A 16,933-nucleotide genomic window follows, 5' to 3' on the forward strand; every position below is an offset into this window, starting at 1 on the left:
TATTAAGTGGCCTTTGCATGGTATTAAGAAGCTCACTATTTAAAACAAATGCAGCGAAACTTGCACAGGGTTTCATGGAAGCCTCAGGTGCTCCACCATGCTTGTTTGAGAGCCTCAGATGGCAGCATAGGTTTCCACAGCTGTTTTCCTCCTCAGCTGCTGAATGTTGTGAGGAAACTGATGTCCAGGGTCTTCCCCACAGACAGCTTCGTTTTCTGCCACGGTCACCTGGTAAAGTGCCTGCCAGGCCAGGATGCACACAGTGACCATGGCAGTAAAAGGCAGTCATTTGAAGAAGTACCTGAAGTTTTTAAGTGTATTACAGGAGGTACAGATGAAACAGAGGATGTTGAACACCCCCAGGGTCAGTCATCTTGTAAAACACATGGAAAAGTTGTCTTCATTTCATGAAACGTCTGCTTTCACAATATGGTCTGTGGTTATTTAGCAAGTCAGCAGAAGCAGAATTTCAGGCTCTTGTCTCCTCTGTGGGCACTAAACACAGGAACAATCTATACAAGTGGTTTGCTTCCATTGTCCTGCCACTGCTCATTCCCAGGTACTGCTGCACAGAGGCACTCAGGCAAAACAACTGAAGTCCATCTAATCTCTAGTTAAGGCAAAAGCTCTAAAACACTCTCAGATTTTCAGAGGTGTTGGAAGCTGAGTAGTTTTCACACCTCCCTGCAAAGCAGTGGTGCTTCCTGCAGCCCCACTTCATCTCAGGGGTCTCCTCCAGCTCAGGCTGTGACCAGTGAGGGAGAGCCATTTAATGTAAGGATGGAAGAAACTGCTGTACTTTCAGCTGTAGACTTGGGTACACTGGAGTCCCTGTGTGCTAAGCAAGAAGTCTTCCTCACCTCTGTGACTGATCAAGGCATGGAGGGAGCCTTGGAGAGGGAGAAGGGGTGAAGCTGGAGGAGCACAGCCCACTCTTGCTCATTGCATTTCTCATTAGAAGGAACCAGGGGTCTGAGAGTCTCAATCCTGTCTGAGTTTGCAAGAAACACTTGGGGAGGGTTTATTTGTATTTAATAATATCCAGGAACAACAATAACAAAATAAAACCGTGCCCAGTCAGCCCAAGAAGCGAGCAGATGAAAATAAACCAGTAAAGCATGGCCTAGGCACCAGCAAGCATGGGGTACATGGAGGGGATGTGTGGGACCCAGGATGGTGACAGAGCTATGTGGAGAGCCAGAGGAGGTTTTACAAGGCTTCTGGGGAGAAGGGCCCATGTTGAGGGCTTCAGAAGTGCTGGAGATTTTCCCCTGTATCACAAGAACCGTGAGAGGTGGCGGAAGAGCAGGAGGAGATAACTGTGTTTCTTTTGGCAGGGCAGTCTGGAATTGGGAGATAAAGCACAAGGACTGTTTTGTCTGTGCCTTCACACTTTTTCCTTATTGTGTCTCCCAGTGTCTCTTGCCTTGGGTCCTTTCTCTTCACGAGCTGTGTTTTGGAGAGGAGCAGGGACTGCTCCCTGTCTCTGGTGCAAGTAGGGCAAGGCAGGTGCCAGCCTAGAAGTGCCTGTCCTGAACACCTTTCTCCCTTTTCCTTTGGGCAGATAGTCCCAGCACCAAAGGTTGGACACGTCAGGACAGAGCAGGTCCAGGAGACGTCTTTGGTGAGTTGATGTTGGAATCTTTGCCTGTCTTCTCCCATCCCTCCCTTCAATCTTGCCTTTCCTTTCCCACTGTGGGGGATGTCACCACCATCATTTTCAGCCCCATTCCTCTACACACCACTTTCACAGTGGGATTCATTCTCTTCCCTGCTTGACTCCAATGTCCCTGGCCTCTGCTGCAGCACCCCTCCAGTTCATGCCCTGAAGTTTGATTTCCCCCTGGACCCATCAGCAGGGCCTGCCCTGCACAGTCCTCTGGAACAGCACGTGCAGGGCAGTTGTTTTGGTGGAAGGGGCCAGTTCTATGTGAAACCCCAGGTGTAGGAGAATTGTCACTTCTCCCAGTCGGGGCAGCAGACAGTGGAACTGCCATGGAAGCCAGTGGGAATTTGTCCCATTGGGTGCAGGATGTGCAGTCCTGGAAGGGATGCTGTCATTGAGGATGCACAGAAGATAAGGGACACAGAACTGTCCCCTCTGTCCCCCTCTGAGAGCCCTGAAGAGAGAGGGGGGTCAGGTGTGCTTTCATGAGTATCCAGAAGGATCCTTCCTGCCTGAGTGCAGCCTTTGCAGTAGAGATGGCATGGGCTGTGCTCTCGTGGCCTTTCATAAAGTCACCCATAACACACCAAAAATCTCGATACCACCAAATAACCCGGAATTCCAAAACTTCCCCCATGTCCCTACTGCTCTGCTGCGCCATGCTTGTTGCTGATGCCATTTTGGGGACATGCTGCCTCTTTGAAAACCTTGTGCAATCCCAAGCATTCAGATAGGATATTTTCTGCTCAATTTTCTGTTTTAACATTGTGTTTTCTGGGAGAAAGAGTCATGAGATCAGGCTGTGATGGTGAAGAATGGTTCTTTCCAAAGACTGCTAGTTTCCTTGGGAAAAGAGACAGAGCCACTCCCCGTGTACAAACCATCTTTTCAGGCACATCAGGAGTAATGGCTGTCAGATGGATGAGTGAGCTGAGGATAGACAGCCAGTGCAATTAGTTGGTGTACAGCTGGAGGGAATTAGTTAATTCAGGCTTTGATTCTGTCCTCTCAGAAGAAAACAAATGAGAAGATCTACCATTAGAGGAGATGAGTTGTCTTAATCACTGGTTCGACATTCTTTCGGTTGGACACCTTTTATCAGCAGAGATTTGGGTCTGGCTGAGGGTGCCAAACAGGCACTGCTTTAGTCCTGGAGGAAAAGTCATGGCATGTAAGGTCATGTCTCAGAAACTTCCCAGCAAAACTACACTGGTGTAACAAAACCCTGGTATTTGGGGCAGCCTCAGCGTGTGGATGCGTTGCTTACTGCAGGGTAGGAGAGATGCTACGTGATTTTCCTGCTCCAACCCAGGGGTATTGTTGTGAGGGGACACTTGTGACGGAACATTTACGGAGGTGGACGTGCCAGTGGGCGTATTATGACTTAGATCACAGTATCTGCTGAAGGCAGTGCGGATTTTCCTCCCCTGTGTATATATATATTTAAGTAGGCAGCAGTTCTGCGGCGTTGCTCACATCAGCCCACCAGCCCTACCTACCTCATGGATAAAAGAGTGCCACAAGTTCAGATTTTGGGGAAATGCCATCAGGGCCTCTGCCCGTTGTCCACCCATAGGGTTGGGGGAGGTCGTGGGGAGCCCATCTCCGAGATGAGTGTCACACACAAGGATTTCAGGCATCCCCATGGATCCATGGCTCAGCAGGGAAGGGCTGCTCTTCTCTGAGCTGTAAACCAAGCCCTAGTTCTGGCAGATCCTATAGATCTCGGTATCCTTCTGGCTAAATTCACGGTGGCACAGATTTTTACCTGAGGAGAAATCCTGCATGCAAAAGTCATAAGTAGAGAAGCCACATTCAGCTGGAGGGGAAACAGCCTCAGAGCAGTTTTAATCCAGGATAGCCCCAGTGCAGGGATTTTCTTGGTCCCTTTCTGTGGTCCACTAGCTCAAAATAGACATGAGTAACTGCACTACCACTTTTACTAGAAAAGGGAGTATTTGGAGGGGCCGGGAAGCAAGGTGTGAGAGGCAATTACACATCCCAAGCTTGGAGCCCAGTTGTGACTTTTATGATCTCATTTCCTCATCCACACACAAACGTTTGGCCAAAGCCCAATCTCTGCAAATGAGCTTTGGTCACCACTGGTTTTAATTAGCAGGAACAGTCCTGTGCAGTGTTCCCAATAAGTTAATGACAAAGTATCAGTCTCAGTCTCTGGCAGTTTTCTCTTCTTCATCCTGCCAGAGGGCTTTTTCTGAGCCCCAAACCAGCCCCTTGATCTCCACTTTCAGGAAACCTTCATAAAATTCAGACCAGATTCTTGAGCAAGAACCAAATGTTTCAGCCAGAAAGATTTCTTTTTCTCCCTTTTTTTTTTTTTTTTCCATTTTATTTTTGGAAAGGGTGAATGGAGGATGATTAAATCTGAACCGAATCTGAACAGATGATATTTTCAATGGCATGTTTAGCATTTCTCTGAGAAGGCTCCAATGGGCACAACTCTGCTGTTGTTTTCTTGAAAACGTCAGTCAGGCCAATGTGTTTAAACAGGTTTGGCTGTTACCTTCTTTCCTCATGTTTCACCACTACAACCAGTGAGTCATGTGCAATATTATTTATTTTTTTTCCAGCGCAGCAGTGAGGGGCTCCTGTGGGAGGCACTGCAGAAAGCCCAGAGAGGGAATGGCTTTGCTTTTGAAGAGGAACCCAAGGAAACACCCAAAATGCTGGCTAGAATTGCCAAGCCCCATCCATGCAGCAGGGATGGAGGTGGCTGTCCTCCCATGGCATGTGCATGAGCTGATGTGACTCGCTGGTGGGCACTGTGGCCTTGTTGGCCATGCCAAAGAGCGGGCTGAGGTTCTCTGAGCCCAAGGACGACCTGGTGCTGCTCGGTGACTCCCAGAGTGGAGCCACAGCCCAGGACTGCTCTGAGCAGTGCTGGGGGGCCTGGGGGGGTGTCACACACACAGGGCCTTTTATCCTGAGCGTGCACCTGTGTGAGGGAAGGGAGCCTGACACACCTGGAGGTCTCTACCTTCCTTTGAAGGTCCCCGGTGTATGGCCCTGGGCGCAGGCAGCGCCTGTCCATCAGCGCTCTCTGAAGGATGCAGTGTGTGCCGAGACCATCCTGTGCCTTCCTCACCCAGCACCCAGCGTGACTGCCCCAAGATGTTTTTCTGCATTAACGACTGTCTCTCTCCAGACCTTAGTTAACTTCCCGATTAATGCAGAGTGATGAATTATTCATCAAACCGCCGATGAGGCCATTAAGTTTCCCATCCTTTGAAGACACCGATACCTATTCCTTTTACAAGAGCAAAGGAGGAGGCTGCAGATCTAATTGCGGGCAACAAAGTGAGGAAGACTCCTGTCTGTTGCTTTCCTAGTGAGCCTGAAAAGCTTCTCTTTTATAGAGGTGTCAATAGCAATTTCATTCTCTTTTCAGAGAAACAAATGCCTTTAACCATTTAAACCCTCTTAAACGAGCGGCTTTTGTGCTTCGATTACAGACACAATGCAGAGAAAACCGGCCCGGCTGGAGGCCGGGTCCCCGCTGGGGAAGGTCCGGCCTGTGGCCAGAGGGGTCGTGGGTGCTGCTCTGCCCTCCTGACCCTCCCGACCTCTCCCGGCCGGGACAAGCCTCTCCCTGCTAATCTGAGCCTGGATGCGGGGCTCCAAGGGCAAGGCTTGCCGTTCTAAGGCTGCGCTGTGTGACACAGCCACAGAGCAGAACCTGTCACCTCGGAGGGACACCCTGCCTCATCCAGCAGACCCCTCCAAAAGCCCCCACATTGCTCCAGGAGGCCTGGGCGGCCAGGGCTTGACTTGGCATCTCAGGAGGCGTTTTCTCACTGCTTTGCTTTCCCCTGCTGGCTTTGTCCCGCTCAAAACTGCTCGTGAAAATGGCCTTCTGAAGCCCACAGAGGTCACTTTGCTGCAGAACTCAAGGCTCTGCCTAGGCACGGTGGTTCTTTTTGTTGTTCAAAACACTTCGGGAGCTCCAGGCTGAAGTGGACGACAGCAGCATTAATAAATAATAAAGCACATCAATAGTTCTGGGGGATTTTATAGCCACTCCTATCTCGAGATCTTAAAATGTTTCACAAATGTTCATTTGTGGAGCCTTACACGTGCTCTTGACAGTCTGAGTGGAAAAGAGTCGGGACATGCAGGAGGGCAAGAACCAGATCACAGCCTCTGCCCCCAGGCTGTGAACCTTTTGGGCCACAGCTCTGAGCAGCCTGCACTTGTACAAACATCCAGGGATGCTGCTTTTGCTCCCTGGTTTTTATATGAAAAGCACCATTTTGGTTGGATAGACGCAAAATCAGGGAGGCTGCTTCCTCTTGTTGAATTTTTTTCCAGCAACTTTTCAGTATAAGTAACTCAGAAGAGTGGTGGTGATACCCGTCAGTAAGCACATAACCACCGTTTATGTGCTGTGAGCCAGGTCTTGAGGGGAGCATAGTACCACTGCCATATTATTTTGACATAAAAGTGCAGTAGTATTAAGTGATAAGGGGAGGAGATTTTTTTGGTCCAGGCAATCTCATCCTTCAGGTGGAGTTAAGCAAATTAACAGCTAAACGAGGACTTTACTGAGTTTTGAAGCTAGTTTGCTTTCACAGTCCTTCTATTAGTGATTGTACTAAACCTTTCCCAATTAGCTCATGGCTGGGTAAACTTGAGGAGGCTTTGCTGGGCAGGCTGAAGTACCACAGCTGTAGGAAAGCCTGGAGGAAGACACCTTGCCTTTCTTTCTACATGCTTTCAAGGTGTTTGCAAGCTCACCACATTGAAAAGTGGTTTTTTTGCCATTGCAGTGGCCTTGATTGACTTCTTGCTCTTGCTTGGTCTGAAGAGGGAAGCAGATGGCAGCAACTGAAAACTAGAGTGTGAAGAAGTCTGCCTGAGTCTTTCAGGGAATAAAGTCCTGCTGAACAGCAATATTAACTGAAGAGGGGTAAGTAGAGGTTTTAGTACAAGTGGAAAGACACATGATCTGTCTGCTTAAGAGCACGCACAAATGCCCAAAACCCAGGGCTGCTTTTGGGGTGTGTCTGTCCTCGTATGGACAGACACTTCCTATGTACCTTCAGTTCAAACACACCTGATGTGTAGGGAATCTCCCCAGCTCTACCATGGCCCGTGAGACGGCTTGGCACCGGGGTGAGCTCAGGGGAAGGGAAGGACTGTGGCAGAAAAAAGGGACTGGTGGTGTTTTTCTCTTCATCCCATCTAAACTGACTTTTTAGTCTTGGCACGAGGCAGCAGGGAAGGGAAGGGAGAAAGCAAGGCTCAAATTGCATCTTTCTCTCTGACCTATGCTCGGTTAGCTCCTCTCTGATGGTTCCCCAGGACAAATTGTCTGTGCTGGCAGTCTCTAGTGAGGAGGATCACATCTCCTAGGTGAAGCCTTTTTCACCCACTGAAGATTTAGTTGTTTTTGTACTCCAGGCCAAAAAAATCCCATGGAGACTTAGATCCTTTTCTGTTTCCAGAAGCAAGGAAGGGGGGGAGTGATTTCCACTGCAGCAGCTGAGTACAGGACAATGTGACTCTCCTTGGTCCATCCCAGGGCTGCCTCACTGCACACTAAAATACACCAAATTGTGCCCATTAATGATCACTAAAAAATGTAAGCAGATTAAAATAATTTAAGAAATAATTTTCAGAAAAGCACATAGGAATTCAGTATCTGCACTTATCTGCTAAGATGCCAGATAGTGATTCTGGTTCAGGAGTGATGCTGGAAGCAGTTTCTGAACTGTGTTAAGATCTTTCCTGGCTAATACATGCCCAAAGTGGCTACAGCTAAAGCAAAGTGCTTATGTGGCTTTGTAGAAAGGCTTCCCAAGTTCCTGGATAACAAGAGCAAAGGAGAATCCAGTTGATTTTAGTTTGCTCTTTTTTCATTTTTATCAGCCTCAATTTTATTTTAACCCACCTTGGTGGGAGGTGGATTCATTTGGCAAATGTGCTCCTCTTGGTGCAGCAAGTCCCCTGTGCTGATGCTAAAGGCTGCAGCATCCCAAGGTTCAGTGAGCCACGGATGCAGCCCTGCCCCTGGGTTTTTAATGGCTTGTCTGAAAAAAACAGGGAAGGCACAGCACAGAGCCACAAAAAGAGAGGAGAGGCAGAGAAAACAGGCGTCAAGGGAAAAGAAACCTCCTGACCGTGGCAGAGAGAAGTGAGAAGCAATTTGACTTCTGTGCCCAAGTACCTGCACAGAGAGAAAGCACCAGATGTGGAAGGGCTCCTTGATCTTGGGAGGTTAATCAGGGGAGCTCATCCCTGGCTGGGGAACAGAAGCAAAGAAAGTTCAACAGGGCTTGTGTTTTTGGCAGTGGGGACAGTGAGCCTTGGAGACAAATCACCCACAGCAGAGGCTGCCTTGTCTCAAGCACTCTAATAGTCCCTCTTTTGAGATAGGTGTAATCAACAGAAGCCAATAATCTTATTTTTGGGGAAATTAATCTTAAATATTGGGCAACTGAGTGAAAATGAATAGGCTGGGATGCATGGGAAGTCAGACGGGATAATTCTTTGTGGCTTTCCAGTATACAAACAAGCTCTGTAGACCTCTGAGCCCCAGAGGCGCTGTGTTTTACTGTGAAAAGGTGTGGGTTTATTAACACCAGACACCCTTCCAGACCACTTTCACAGCAGCTGGAGGATGTTGCTGGTGTAGAAATGGCACTGGAGTTATTTCTGGAGAATGTTGGCAGATCTGCTCCCACTTTCTTTCTGCACCCAGAGCAGAAAGACTGAAGGGATGCAGACCCAAAGCCGTGGCCAGGGGCTGCTCTGGCCAGGAGTGCTCGGGTGAGGCTGGGCACGGTGCTGGTGTCAGGGAGGGGACGGGCAGTGCCACACGTGTGCTCAGCTGTTGCCAGCGATGAAAGGTCATCCCCAGCACTGCCATTTGCAGAAGGGTGCCCGTGTGGAGGTGTCCCTGAGCAGGAAGGGAGGCAGCGCTGCGGGCGGAGGACGGGAGCGGTCTCCGCAGTGTAAATGTCACTGCCCATCGCCTCTCCTCTGCCCAGCCCTCCACGGCCCCATGACAGAAACCTCTCCCTTTATCAAGGGAAATGCATTTCTTTCTCTCTGCTGTCCCTTTTAAAACTGTGCTGTTTCTGATTTTCCAGCCACATTTATTTTATTAGTTTTAAAATCGCCGTTAGTTTCAGTCGCGTTGTCGTGCTGAGCCACAGAAGGGAGAAAATGTGAGTATGCCGTTCTCCTCAAACCTGGAGCACATACAGCCAGGTGGCAGCTCAGGCTTGGCTTCTCATCTGGAAGCTGGAGCTGTGTTTTTAACAATACAGCTCCCACCCAGCATGAAATTGTAATGGATCATCCCTCGCCCTAGGTCCTTGGCTTATCCTTGGTTGACACTGCATTAAAGGACATGGTGTGTGGGACTCAGCAAAGCCCTAACCTGCTGTCTCAGAGACAAGTGTTTCCAACCACACCACACTGACACACGAGATTAGTGGGAGAGGTGCCCTCAGTGCCACAGGCAGAAATGGGTCAGCTCCTGTTTGGAAAGCTCTCTAACCGAAGTGAGTAGCGATGCTGCCTGTAGGAATAAAAGGCCAAAAATCCAGTGCTTTCTGCCTCGGAGCCCTGCTGAGATACACAGGCAGTGAGTCCTCAGCAGCTGAACAGGACTATTTTTGTGGTGGATATTAGCTTTGTGAATGGTACTTTTTTAGAAATTAGGAAAGAGTATATCTTAAGAGCTGCACTTAGTAAGTGTAAAACTCCTTGCTGCCACCAAAGTCCCTACATTTGTATAAAGTATATCAGCCAATAATTGGTTTATTAAAGGCTTTATTGTCAACTTTTCAAGTGCAATACCAGAGTCCCCACTGCTTCTAATAACTGAGCGCAGCAACAAGACAAATCTCATATCTATTGCCCTTTCCCTCTTCCCTTTGCCCTAATCAAATCCTTTATTCATTCTTTTTCTGACATACCAGGTTTCCTGGCTTGGTTCAGCAGTGACTAAGTAGCTGTACTGTAACAAAACAGTGCTGTCTTTGTTCTGGAAAAGTGGAGAAATGAGATGTATAATCTTGAACTAGGGAAACTCACAAGTAAAAAGGAAGCCACGTGTATTCCGGCACGAGCTGGGTTGAATTTATCAATGCTGCTTAGAAAGAGAGAAAAGAAAGAAAACAAACTCATTTGTTGTTTTGTTTTACCGCTTCTTAAATGACCCAAAGCCCATCAGAGCTGATGGTGTTCTGCTGGTTAAACTGATGATACTCATCTGCCTCTCATACATTTGCCTTATTTTCTCCACTTCACTCTCCCACTGTCTGTTTGCTCTCCCACACTGCACATGCTCATCCTGCCAGCTGGGATCACGAGGAGCCCTGATTCTGTTCTTTCTCCTGCATAGCATCATGTCTTCAGTTGATATTTTGGACAGTAAATCATCCCCAAAGCTGCACTTCACTTAGGACAGCCCACTGTGCTTCCTTCATCATGTGGGCCCCTCCAAAGACAGCTCAGTTGAGCAATGCGTCCATCCTGTAAGGAAACCTTAACTGTGTCTCTTCCTGGGTTATTTCAGTAAGTCCTGTTGATTCACCAAGCTTGTAGAAAGCAAAACTGAAATGTCAGATGTTATGCCTGCCCTGATGCTTGAATCTGCAGGACAGGATGGCAGAGCCCAGTGTGCTTTCCATGGGGGTTTGAATGCCCCCAGTGTGCCTGTGCTCCTGGACTGGCCCCAATCCCTCTGGGAGCATTCAGAAAGGGAGAGCTCACCTGCCACAAACGTGTTATGGCTGCGAGGTGCAGGCGGGACTGAGCAGGCAGATCCAGTCCTGTTATGTGACTGTCATAAGTGGGAGACAGAAATCATGACTCGGGTCCTCTTTATCATAAGACAAACAGCCTATTTTATTGTTTGAAACTCTCTTATATAGGGAGCTCAAAACTCTTGGATCTAGACACTGACTGGTTTGAGTTTTGGCCCTGCCCAGCTCCTTGCCCAGTGAGATGTCTGCTCTCTGGACTCACCATGACTGACTGAGGTCTCTGTACAAGCTCTCTAACCCACCTCGGGACTTCTAGGATAAGCCAGGCCAGCTGAACTGGACTTGCCATGACCAGATTTATTTCGTCTTAGCTAAAGCTAAGCCTTAGCTGTGGCACACTGGAGCTGAGAACAAACCCCTGCTCCTCCCTGGAGCTGGTGTAGCCAAGTGTTGAGCTGGAGAGCAAAGCTCTGTTTTACTTGCTTGTAACCTTGCAAAATCTGCACAGACATTCAAGGCATGAGGCAGGCAGGAAAGGGGAGTGCAGAAAGGGTGGAAGCCAGATGTGAGCTGGCTCATTTGAAGGTTTCTGCACAGTCCTGGGGAGCATTGCTTTGTCTGCTCTTTTGAGTCTGCCCCTTAAGCCACTCCACAGCATGTGCAACAGTGGTACAGTTAATTCCCCTGGGAAATTTGGCTTCTCCAGCCATCTAATGGTGTGTGTAGTCTGCTCTGTGCCCAGCTGGGTGGATATTCTGTCCTGGTGAGATGTGCTCCTGCCCTAGGTCTGGCCCAGAAAGGCAGAAAGATCTGCCCACCCAGAGCCTGCTCTTTTGGATAAACATCTGAGTTGGCTACGGGACACTGAGCCTAATGGGGAAGGGAGGCAGGAACAGGTTGACAAGGAACCCAACTGCTTGAGAAATCAGCTGGAAGCTCCTCAGGGGAACAGAACAGGGGTGCAGAGCCAGGCCACAGAGCTGATGGGTAGAAAGACACCTGGAGAAGACTGTATGAGCTCACAGCAATGTAGAAGGCTCAGTAAAACCAAGCCTAAAAGAAAGGACTTGTCTTCCAGTCACGAGTGGGAGAGGAGTTTGTTTTAATCCTTTTTTGAGGGGTAGTTTTCACCCTTTTACTGTAGTTCTTTATTCCAGGAGTTCACTGCTCAGGAGTAGGAGGCAGTCACGGGGGCTTCTGGTGATGTGCTCACAGCAAGGGAAGGTTTGGGTAAATCCACCTCAAAGATCTTGAGCTTCTGAAAACCCACGGCCAGATTTATCCCCTCAGACAGTTTCTGTGGCCTTCTTTGGCCAGTCAGGTCTGGTTATATCAGCATCAAGCTAGAGTGACTTCTTGGCCCGACCAGGGACCCCAGTGGGAGGGCGGCTCTGGTGGACTGGAAGTGTGCAGTGTTCCAGCAGCACTTTGCAGAACAGTTCCTCAGGTTTCCAGCCTGCTGGGATGTGTTGCTGAAGCAAATCATGTTTCCCAGATTTTTCTTCATTGGTGGGAGCCTCATGAAACACGGGGCTACCTTCTGCTCTTTCCCATGTCTTCGGGGTCCTTTGGGTACTGTGGGCCTGTTTTCTCCATCAGGGTGGTTTCCCTCTGTGTTTCCCAGGGGAAGAGCCACTACTGTGGTCCTGACACTGGAATTCATTACGAGATGGCTGTGACAACTTCAGGAAATAAACAGAGGCAGCAGATGGGCTTCCAGAGACCAGAAATCCCATTTCTCTATCAACATCCTCAATAATTGGATGCGTGCAAAAACAAAGGAAGGAAGGGAAAAATGCTGAAGGTTTGGGACAGCCTGTGGGCAGAATTGCCTTAACACGAGTGAGCCTTTTCTGGTGGCTGCAGCGTGGTGGGCACCTGCAGAGCTGTACATGAATCACCTGATATGCTCTTTGTTTCATGGTGCTGTTACTCATTGAGCTGTTGCAGGAAGCTTTCCACCCCGCCACCCCAAAGCATGGTTATCCTTCAGGACTTTGCGTTCCATCAGCTCGCTGGTGTGACCCAGTTACCTGATTTAACAGGGACATTTTTTTCCTCCTTTAAGGGGACTGTTGTGAAAATATTCTCTTTGCTTCTTTGGTCTTGAGGCAGTGACTGAACCCCATTCTCCTTCCCTTTCCCCGTCCCACCCTGTAACCCTGTTAAACCCTGTAAACCTGGTTGTTCTGCGTTGAAATGCCTTTGCTGCCCAAAAAATGCATCCTCAAGGCTGGTATTTGGCAATACATAGGAGACAGGAGAACTGGAGAAGCTGTGGAAGAATGGCCACCTAAAGCATTAGGTACTGCTCACAGCAAACCCTCTTGGCTCCAAACCCTTTCTAGCCACTTTTGGTTTTTTCTTAGAAGGAATTTTAGAATTTGATGCCAGAAGAATTGCTGTGATGTGATAAGCTTTGTGCTTTCTGCAGCACTTTTGAGTTGTGCAGGAAAATGGAAAGCCTAAAATCTGTTTTATTCTTTTTGATGAAAGGGCTCGATATTCTCAGGATAGGGAGTCAATCTTCCAGGCACTTCTGAAACTGGTGGTAACTTGCTGATTTTCTGGAAGTGACATCTGGTGTCTCCCAGAGGGCTAAGACACACAGTGACACCCTCCTTGATGTTGAGAGTGTGCTGTCCTGTGTTTGCTCCCTGAGAAGCAGATTGCCCTAAAAGTCCCTTGAATTGTGCTTCAGCCACCACTCAGCCACAAACTCACACACAGTGCCCTAAATTGCCAGTGCAAATGGAAGTTGTTTCAAATAGCTCCTTGTCTGTAGCAATAAACTAAAATGAAGAGCTCCAAAATATGCAAAGATGCAAAATAATCCTGGCAGGGGGGAGTTAATCAGGCATTAAAACCCAGGGCAGAGTCCAGGCAGAGATTAGAGAGTTGCTCTTTAATCAAAGCAGATGAGCTCATGTGTGCCTGTTAGTAACACTGCTTTTCAACCTGGAATTGGAATTAGAAAAGCAAGGATTTCCTGTAATTCCGTTAATACTATTATTATTTGTGCAATGATCTGGAAGCATTCTCTTCAGCTGTGGTCTGGGATCAGGTGCTGTCAACCCAACCTCCTGTTCCTGCTGGAGCAGCAGTAGAATGGGAAGATCCTGCCTGGCTTGGTCCCTCACATTGCAGGAACCGTGGCAAAGCACTGCTTGTGAAGGGGAACAGCTGCCCTGGGCCCTGCTGCCATCCTCCTCTGTGCTGGTCCCTGGAAAGCACAGCACAGCAGGGATCTAGCTGTGTGCAATGCCCAGGCGCTGCTGTGCTCACACCCAGGCAGTGATTTGGAGGTTTGGTGTGTAAGCTCAGTCCCAGAAAGCTTTTCCTCATCACCTGTGCTGGGGATGATGCTTCACGTGGCCTCCAAGGCTCCAGCACCAAACGGGAGTGTTGCTGCTGAGTGGCTTTAGCCCTCAGGCACAGCCAAGCTCCAGGCAGACCAAAACAGGACCCAAAACCACTCGAAGGTGTCAGCACTGAATGCACAGCAGTGCAGCAGCTGCCTGCTGCCTATTGGCGCTGTGCAGATGTGAGAGCACAGGATGAGCAGGGCCCTGAGCTGCTTGCTGTCAGGGTTGAAGGATGGATTTGAGCTGAGCAGCTCAAGCACAGGGCAGCTGCCCTTGTGGTCACTGCTTGGTTTCTCCTGGCCCTCCTGGCCTGAAAGCCAGCAGGTTTCACCTCTCACCAGGCTGCCTCTCTGCATGAGTGCCTCTCTTCCCAGCTCTGGCAAGGTCTCCACTCACCAAGCAGAGCTGGTGCTTACTGGAGCTTGCTGGACCCTCCTGGGTGCTTACTCGAGCAAAACTCTTTATGGCACTGGGAGGACTGCCAGGTCTGTGAGAAACAGCACTGGGTTTGCACCTCCACATCCACATGGTCACTGAGAAACTGCAGCCCAGACTCTTTGGTCCTTCCTAGTGCCTGGACAGGGTGGGTTGTTACTAGACAAACAGAGGGGGTGGTAGATAAGGAGCTCACTTTGGCAGTTTTCAAAGTTTTCGTGGCTCAGGTTTTGTTAAGGTAGCAGGTCAGGAAGACACGGGCTGGCTTTTCTTATCACTGGACTTGGAAAGCTTCTTGTCCAAACCTGGCTGCAATCTGTGCCTTTTGCCTTCAACCCTCTGCATTTCCATGCTGCTCTATTTGAGCAATGGCATTTGCATGAGCTTTGCCCAACAGTTGCTCCATGATACCTCAGAGAAATAGAGCAAGTCCTTTTGTTTCCTCCAAGGGTTTTCAGGTGCCAGTGACAGCTGGCTTGAGAGAGTAGATACAAGTCTACTTGCTTCCTAATTTTTTAACTAAACTCCAAATATTTCCAAATATATTAAAAAGAGGCTTTTCTCCATCCTAGGCATTAGGCAGCCATGAGAAGTGCTTGCCAGAGGTACTGTCTGCAGATGGGTAGTGAGTGGCTCGCTGGCTGACCTGGAACTCTGCTCTTAAGTTTGGCTTTTCATGATGTTAATGATTCTCACCACTTTCCAGCTATGATAGTGCTGTATAATGTGGCCATACAGAGTGCTAAAAGGACATAAAGCCCTTGGGAACTGGCCCATGCACACAAAACTCTGATCTTCATCTTGAAATTCAACAATAAATATAAGGAGGTCAAGATATTTGCAAGGATACCACCTTGTTGCTTTTCCGTGCTAAAGGGCTATGAAATAGAGTGGAGATGTGTGTGCAGACACAGGGGTTGCTGCTGGGCAGAGTGATCTCCAGGTCCTGTGCTGACACCCTGCTCCTCTCCATGGTGATGGGCTGCAGTACCCACTCCTTGTTGATTGATGCTCATTGCCATCAGGACTGCAGGGCAGCAAATGCACTGAAAACAGGCCAGCCACAAAAATGGCTCTTCGGAGTTGATTTCTGCTGTGTTAGGAGGAAAACAGTCTATAAAGGAAAACGCAAGAGAGAGCTGGGACAGTCCAAGGCAGCACAGGGGAGAGACTGCTAAAGAAGAGCAGTGGCAGTGATGTGCCCCCAGTGAGGAATCGCTGCCTTCTCCATTAGCAGTTAACTGGATCAGCACAATCCCTATTTTTAACTGTCTCCAGCAGTTTCCTAGCAGCCTGCTTTGACTGGGTTATGCTGAAGGCCTGCCTCGATGTTAGTGCCATTGGGGAAAAGAGGAATTCCTGTGCTGGCCCGGGAGTGGCAGGACATTCCCAGAGTGTCCTGCTTCGCTCATTGCCTTTTCCAAAGCTTCTGTCTGGTTGAAATAAGAGCCCTTCCAAAATTTCCAAGCCCTTAAATTAAAACTCCTTGGAAGGCAGGCTTGGACTGCCTTTCAAGAAGGGAGGCTGGCTGCAAGCAAAGTTAGCAGTGCTGGAGTTGAACTGTACAGCAATGCTTGGAGCAGTTTGCCCTCCCATGGCCAGTTGGAACTTGCAGCTTCTGTTCTCCAGGGCTGCCACAGAGGTTTCCTTTGGCTCAGATGGATTCAGACTGTGAATTAGCACTGTGCTCTTTGTCTGTGTCTTTACTCCAACCCCAGGATAATCTGCCTGAAAGGGAGAGGAGGAGTTTGCTGGAGCAAAGTGCTCTCATAGAGAGTGCCCAGCACCACCTTCTCCAGCAAGACCTGCTTCCTTGCAGGTAGTTATGACTTCTTGGGGACACTATGGGCCTGTTCTGCATTTTGTGGTTTGTGGTTTGTTGAGGCTCTTGTGTAAGCTCCAAAATACCCAGAGCTGCTGCATCTCAGTGGGAGCAGCTGGCAGTGACTGCAGGCCAGAGCACTGCTGGGTGCAAGCTCTCTGGACACTTCTGCATTCACAAGGGAAAATGGCCTCAGGCTGGGCCAGGGGAAGTTCAGGTTGGACATCAGACAGAATTTTTTAACTGAAAGGGTGGTTAATCATTGGAACAGGCCACCCATGGCAGTAGTGGAGTCACCATCCCTGGAGGTGTTCAAAAGAGGAGCAGATATGGCCCGTTGTGATATGGTTCAGGGGGTTTGGCAGTGTTGGGTGAAGGGTTGGACTGGAAGATGTTGGAGGTCTTTCCCAAGCTTTCTGGTTCTGTGGTTCATGGGTCCCTTTGTGAGATCATTCCTTCACTCTGGGGCCGGATCCTTGCCCATCTCTTAGGTTTAGCAGCCCCACTGCAGAGTGTGCTTGGGAGCAGGTTGGCCTGCCATGGATGGGATCAACAGAGCCTCAGTGCAGAATGGGACAAAACCAGGAAACTATTTTGCTTTTCATCAAGGTTTTGCGTGGGAAAACAAAATATTAAATGCATACTCCCAATTTCTGAAGGTGGTGGGGTTTTTTTTTGTTTTGTTTTTTTTTTTTTTGTTTTTGTTTTTTTTTTTTTTTTTTTTAAATTGCATTTCCTGAGATTCAGGCATTTGGGCAGAAGACAGACAGTGGTAAATAAGCTGATTCCTGCCTCCTGCCCAACATCTTTAGTGACATCCAAGTAAACAACCAGGTATGAAACACTGATGCTTTTTCCCTTCATTCATCTATCAAAAACTTCTTCTAATTTGCCCTTTGAATTTGTT

At 48.7% G+C, this 16,933-nt stretch overlaps 1 long non-coding RNA gene across 1 annotated transcript in view; it reads left to right on the forward strand.

The window, feature by feature from the left end:
- Window positions 1-1,574: 1,574 nt before the first annotated feature.
- Window positions 1,575-16,933, forward strand: part of LOC136366168 (uncharacterized) — a 39,076-nt gene continuing 23,717 nt past the window's right edge. Inside the window, exon 1 of the long non-coding RNA XR_010744477.1 lies at window positions 1,575-1,624. This is a non-coding gene — a long non-coding RNA (uncharacterized lncRNA). The remainder of the gene's footprint in view (window positions 1,625-16,933) is intronic.

This window comes from Sylvia atricapilla, chromosome 11 (genome assembly GCF_009819655.1).
Source record: "Sylvia atricapilla isolate bSylAtr1 chromosome 11, bSylAtr1.pri, whole genome shotgun sequence".
Lineage (NCBI taxonomy): Eukaryota > Metazoa > Chordata > Aves > Passeriformes > Sylviidae > Sylvia > Sylvia atricapilla.